General features: G+C 34.2%; 1 long non-coding RNA gene across 1 annotated transcript; it reads left to right on the top strand.

Annotated features, from left to right (window-relative positions):
- Positions 1-5,218: 5,218 nt before the first annotated feature.
- On the top strand, positions 5,219-6,937 carry LOC148770048 (uncharacterized). Its single transcript, XR_016031538.1, has 2 exons — positions 5,219-5,668; positions 6,723-6,937. It is a non-coding gene; the product is annotated as an uncharacterized LOC148770048 (long non-coding RNA).
- The last annotated feature ends 391 nt before the right edge of the window (positions 6,938-7,328 follow it).

Below are 7,328 nucleotides of genomic sequence, written 5' to 3'. Positions count from 1 at the left end.
ATACTTTTCGTCCAAATTTCTACTCAAAACCCTCGATGATTGTGTTTATTGTTTGATTACGGATTCTTGAGTCCATCTATTATTTTGGTGTAGAAACAACAAATTGCATCGGTAGGAAAGTCGAATATCTTAAGCCGTATGCCATTATGAGATTTTAGGTTATCTAGCTCGTTTTATCTTTGAAATTAATTGCAATGCTTTGACCAATCCGGCAACTTTGTGGGTGTGTTGTCTGAAAACCCTCACGAGACACAACTCGTCCTTTGGGGGTACCCAGGGGTTCAAACGCTTGTTGCATACGCTAAATGCAATTGTGATTCCCTATGTTGGTGGCCTAGATTTAGTTTGTTGTTTTTATTTTGTTGTGATTTACTAGGGACGAGTGAAGATCTAAGTTTGAGGGTGTGATAAGTGTTCGTTTAGCACGATTTTTACTTATCGAATCTTCGAGTTTTGATCTTCGTTCGTCCGAGTTTCGGCTTTATTTGTACATATTATTGTGTTTCTTCTTTTATTCCTATTTTTAGGTTTTGTTAGCTATTTTTGCCGATTCGAAACGATTTGAATGCAAAGCCGAGAATCAAGTCAAACAAGAGCAAAAATTGCAATCAAGTGGATGGTGGCGACGTTCCGTATTTTAGGCATAAATTCTTCATACGACCTCCGATTGAGCTGATTCAAGTAGATTTGGAAAGCCAACTTCAAGGTCTACAACTTTTTCGAAATGCAAAATTGTCAAATTTGGGTTAAAAAAGGGTCAACACAGAGTTTCAAGTCCAGACAGTAACCATATCGCGATATTACCATCATGTATCGTGATATGTGGAGAAACGAAACAGAGAGCTTGCATTTTTGCCATATCGCGCGATATGCCATCCTGTATCGCGATATGGGGAGAAACGAAACAGAGAACTTGCATTTTTTCCATATCGCGCGATGCCATCCTGTATCGCGATATGAGGAGAAACGAAACAGAGAGCTTGCATTTTTTACATATCGAGCGATATGCCATCCTGTATCGCGATATGGGGAGAAACGAAACAGAGAGCTTGCATTTATGCCATATCGCGTACTGTCACCCATATCGCGATATGGCCTCGGGATGTGTAAAAAAAAATATCTAAAAAAAAGGCAAAGCTTCCTCAAGAAGCTTTGCCTTACTATAAGTAGAAGCAAGCCCTCACTGTTCTAACCTTTCTTCGACTTTTTATGGTTTTCGACAATTCTTCGCAGGAATCGTCAACGGGAGTTTCGACTTGGGTTTTTCTTACACAATTTCTTTACGTTTGGTTCTTCATTTCTTGTGTACATTCTTTTGACACTATGTTTGTTATGAACTAAGAACATTTTCTTCTAGGGTAATGAAACCTTGTGTATATTGATTTCGATCTTCATTTCTGTTATCTATTTGTCGTGTTTTGATTTCGTTTATGTTTTCCTGTATTAAATGCTTCTGATTGTTTGATCATCTCTTGGATTGATATTAAATAGGAATGAACTCGAGAGGAGATTTCTTGTTTGAAGTTAGGAAAACATAGCTCGGGGTGTGGAAACGGAGACGTGATGCACCTCGGGTGACCCTTAAGGACTTGACCTAAATGCTCTCTTAATAGCAGATTCTGAACGGAGACGTCGGACCTGTGGGTACACTCTAACTACACTGGAGACGGGGGTTAGAGTACTTTAGAGTGTGGGTTAGCGAATAGGAATGTGACTGTAGATAACGGAGTTGTAGATCGTTGTTGATTATACATTGGTGGGTTTTGCCCTAGAAGTCCCTTTTTAAATCGAAACCCTCCCGTGTTGAGTTGTCGCTATTCTATTTACCTATATTCTATATTTGCATGTTCACAATCTTATTTGTTATTAAACTATGATAATATAACGATAATATAATTACATTACTCAGCATGTGAATCTATAGGTCCCTGTGGATCGATATCCGGAACCACTATTCTGCAAAATGTGATACTGTATACTTGCGGTAATTTGTACGTGAGGAAAATGCGTATCAAGCATATACGAGCGTAACAAAAACTTTGCTACGGTAAATGGCCATAGCAAAGACTATTTTGCTACGGTAAATCCTAGTACACTAGTAGAAAAATGACTTTTTACTACGATCATTAACCGTAGCAAAAGGTATCAAATTCGTAGTGAAAAGGCTTTTGCTATGCATTTGCTACGAGTTTACCCCTAGCATGCATATATGGACGTGGCAAAAGCTTTGCTACGGTAAATGGCCGTACCAAATATTTTTTTGCTACGGTAAATCCTAGTATTTAGTATTTACTACGACTTCAAAATTGTTCCGTGGTAAAAAATACCTTTTATTACTGTTTTTTACCTTAGCAAACAAATTTGTAGTAATAAGCAAATTTTCTACTAGTGGTATTTACTACGACTCAAAGATTATCCTGTAGTAAAAAAGTACCATTTGGGTTTTTACCGTAGCAAAAAAATTCGACGTAAAAATTCATTTTCTTACTAGTGTTCTATTGTCCCATATCTTCCACATCACCACAATTGCAAGATTAAAGTTATCTCTATAAAGAGTAGTACCGTGTAAAAACTCTAGCCAAGATCTGAAAGATGTAATATCCTCGTGCAACTGTATACCAAAAGGCTGGTTTTTTCATGCATAAGGACAACAAAGACATCAATTGGAAAATGGAGACCTAATAATATGGCGACGTAAAAGCTCCACATTAGTGAGGACGATATCCGAAGCCGCTCGCCAGAGGAATGTGCGTATCTTGGGGGGAACATGAAGATGCCAGATCAACTTCCATCACTTCTCAAATATACCAGTCGTCGATGATTGACCTGCTCTTGTCTGTGCTCGCTGCACCATTCCCCTTGAGAAAATATTGTGGTAACATGATCGTACCATGAATCTCTGATAAGTGTATATTTTTATACTTAATTGCACCTTTTAATTGGGGCTTTTGGTGTGTTTTAACGATAATTGGTGCTTAAAATGGTAATTATTTGTATTTTAGGTACAAATTGAAGAATTGGAAACTTTTGGGGTCAAAACTGCAAATTCGGAGAAAAAGTGGGCCAAAAGTAAGAAAATCAAAACTTTGAGGAATTAAAGACCGGACGGCCGTCCGGATTTCAAGTCTAATTCTCACACGGCCGTCCGGGTTCACGAAGTGGCGCAGTGAAGGAAGTTTAATTACACAAGGAAACCAGCCGCTTATATTTTTACACCCTATAAAAGGCCAAAAAGCACGCAATTAGGAATGTATCTTTTATCTTTGACACAAGCAATCTAGGAGCAAGAGAACGGAGCAACGAAGACGAAGACTTGACGAATCTTCATCATAGTTTTTCCTTTACTTTTATTTCTATATTTTTATGAACTTTCGTATTTTTATTATGCTTTTCGTTAAGAACATGAGTAGCTAAGTTTTTATTCTAGGATTTTGTTGGAACCCTATGTGGTGATTCGAACCTATTTTTCTAATATTATGCAAGTTTAAATTCTTCGATTATTTCTCCTATTTGATCTTATTTAGCGCATGAAAGTAGCTAATTTATGTTGCTATATGTTATTGTTAGAATTGATTGACAGATCGTTTTAATAATTAGAACAAGGATAGGAGAGCCTTCGAGTAGTTTTCACCGGATCAGTGTGTTAATTGCATGTATTATCGTAGACATACAGATAATACCTTAGGTAGCCGTTTACGAGACTTGTTATTTTAATGCTTTATTCATACTAGGTTTGCATAGACATATAGTGAATCGTTTATGAATAATAGACTTATAATACACGCGACAGCGGGTTATGAGTAATTTCGTGTCTTGGGTTATTAATCGGGAATCGTAACTTGCATGATAGAGGTTTAATTGGGTGACGAATTATCGCATAGGGGGAAGATAAAATCCTAGATCCGCTTTATATTGATATTTTCTCGTGATTATTGCTTTCTTAATTAGTTTAATTGATTAATTGATTTAAATTGACAAACTTGCGTAGGCTGGATAAAAATCATAATTGTTAAAATTTGGTACTTAGGATTAGGTAATTTGCGTATTCCCTGTGGGATCGACATGCGACTCTCACGAGTCCACTTTACTACTTGTTTGCGATACGTGCACTTGCGTGTTGGTATTTAGCACCCAACAATCTCCAAATTACATACGGGATCCTTTGCATGGGAACTGCCGATGGGAATTTCCAAAATCAGCCCTTCGTCAACTGGCTAGAATATATTGTCAAAAAGCTCGATTTTCCACATGAAAGTTTCTGAATGGATAAGGTCCGAAACGGTATTGGGAAACGTGGAGTAGATCGGGCGTTTGGTAATGATTTTAAAACTGCCACCATGTGCCAAACATGGATCGGCCACCCACCTATTGGGTTGAAGCCCTTCCCTCCATGGCTACACATCTCATCAACATTCTCCCTACCAAATATATTATAGATAAATATTGTATTATTGGTATATATGTATATCTCCTAGTTCCCTTGTGTAAAAGGTTAGGGTTTTCACACATGTAATATATATATCACAATAAACGTGAGAGATTATCATTGTACAGTTTCCATCAATCTTTACCAATTTCTTTCCTTTAGTTTACTTTATTGTTGGAAGATGAGCAATTAGATTAAGATTATAATTTCTTAAGATTTGTTTTTCATCCGTAAGGAACTTGTATTTACTTCTTTAAATACCAGGAGACACTATTATTTTTCAGTGAGAAAATGAATATTATTTTTATGCAATTATCTTATCTTAGTTAGAATTAGTCAATAACGCCTGGGGCCTAGGTATCCCATCATTTACCCAATTTATATATTTCGAACTACTACGAGTTCTGTTGTTAATGTCAATCATGAATAAAGAAATAAAGAGAAAAAAGAAAAAAAAACATAGTTTAGGATACACACACACGTGACATGGACTAATCAGCTTATCAGACCAAGTGTTAGTAGTGTATATATAATGTCACTTACGTAGCTAGTGATCCACTTCAAATCTAGTAAAGCAAATATTATTGTAAATGTAATAATGTTTCCTGGGTTTTGATAATGTGTTACCCATTAAAATATGGGTTGTTGGATACTTGACTGTTAAAAGTCGAATATAATTTATTGTTTAACTTTCTTTAAATCAATTTTATTATTGGGGAAATGTGGGATAACCCCCTAGTTTTGAAAATATATACGGATAGGTCATAAGTATTTTTCTTGTCTAGTCAAAAACCAAATTCTAAACTTAATTTGATAGACCCCTTTAGACAAATTACAATACCCGTTTTGCCCTTTTAGTTATAATTAAAACCCAAACCTCTAATTTTTTTCTCCCACCCCCTTCCCCTTTTTTTTGTGCCGTCATTTCCCCTCACCTACTCTCTCTCTTCATATCTCTCTCTAACTCTCTCTTTTCTCTTTCTTTCTCCCTCTTCATTTCTCTCTCTAACTCTCTCTCTCTCTCTTCTCTTTCTTTCTCACTATTCATCTCTCTCTGTGGCTGCCCACAACTCTCCGCCGTCGCGGCTAGCTCCCCCACCTTCTTACGCCGCCGACGCCGCTGCTCCCCTCACCTCCTTGCGTTGTCGCTACTCCACCACCGCCTTGCGCCGCTGCTCCGCCGCCGCCTTGCGTCGCTGCTCCGCCACGGCCGTCGTTGCTCCTCCCACCGCCTTGAACTCGGTACTAAACCATTCACTTCACTTTTTTAAGTTATTTTTTTAATTTATGAATATCCATCCATTTTTAATTTATTTTTTAAGATCTGAATTCTTTTCACTATTTCACCTTATTTTATTGTTTTTTTTTTATTAAAATCAACTAAATTCGAAAATTTTAATTTGTGATCCAACGATGTGTAGTCAGATCTAGAATTTCAGATCTGGAATTGGTGATGTTCGATTTGTATATATTTACTGCATTTACCAAAAAAAAAACACAGATCTACTATGTCTTTGAAGATCTGTGAACAATTAATATTAAAATATTTTTCGTTGGATTAATTTGATTTTTTTATTTTAAATCATATGTAGTTTATTTTTGTATTTATTTGAAGATGATTCGAAATGCCTAAAGTGTGAGAGCTTTGTTAATTTGTCTGTAATGAAAATTTAACCAGTAGTGGTTACTTACATGGGTGATTTGAGTCAGGTGAATATACAGTTATATTTAGTCATATACAGTCATATATAGTCAGTCACATGTAGTCATGTATAGTCATGACTACATGTAACTATACATGACTATATATAGGATTTGTAGTATAATATAGTCATTGGTAGTTGATTTTAGTTCAGTAAATTGATCAACAAAAACAATCATGTTTTTTTTGTATTTTTCATGTAATTTGATTTTTTATTATAAATCATATGTATTTTTTTTTTTTGTATTTATTTGAAGAAGATTTGAAATGCTTAATGTGTGAGAGCTTTGTTTGTCTGTAATAGAAATTTAACGAGTAGTGGTTACTAAAATAGTTAATTTGAGTCAGATGAATATACAGGTATATTTAGTCATATACAGTCATATATAGTCAGTCACATGTAGTCATGTATAGTCATGACTACATGTAACTATACATGACTGTATATAGGATTTGTAGTATACTATAGTCATTTTTAGTCGATTTTAGTTCAGTAAATTTATCAACAAAAAAATCATGTTTTTTTCGTATTTTTTATGTAATCTAACTCGCATGTTCCATTTTGCTATTTAACTCTTTTTTTTTTTGTCGCAGGTTTTGCTTTTATTATAGTTTTATGACATGCGCAGAATAAAATTCGATGAAGTGCCTTTGTGAAGTTGGATTCATGCTACAGTACTCCAGACTTATGTCACTTATATAACTATAGATAATTGTATATAATTATAGTCACGTGTAGTAACATATATTTATATGTATGTTATGTGTTTTTTAATGTATAGTAATGCGTGTTCATGTTTTGAAGATTATATGCATGTGATTGTGTTTTTTCATTTTTTTTGGGTTAGTTGATTTATAATATCAAGATTACATTGTGAATTTTGTTGTTGGTTTAGATTAATTTTGGGGTAAAAAGACAGTATATGATTACATATAACTATACATGACTGTGGTATACTGTAGTCATATATAGTCAATTCAGTACAATAACTTTATCAAAAAAAAATTAAAAAAAAATTAAAAAATTAAAAATTAAAAAATTAAAAAAAAAATTTAAAAAATTTAAAAAATTTAAAAAATTAAAAAATATTAAAAAAATTAAAAAAATTAAAAAAATTAAAAATTAAAAAAATTAAAAAATTAAAAAAATACAAAATACGATATATATAAAAAACAATAACGAAATAAGAATTTATATTT

This window comes from Erythranthe guttata, chromosome 6, assembly GCF_056151865.1.
Source record: "Erythranthe guttata isolate IM_541 chromosome 6, IM_541, whole genome shotgun sequence".
NCBI lineage: Eukaryota > Viridiplantae > Streptophyta > Magnoliopsida > Lamiales > Phrymaceae > Erythranthe > Erythranthe guttata.
Note: the sequence above shows the minus strand (reverse complement) of the source record. Positions and strands in the feature narration are given on the sequence as shown.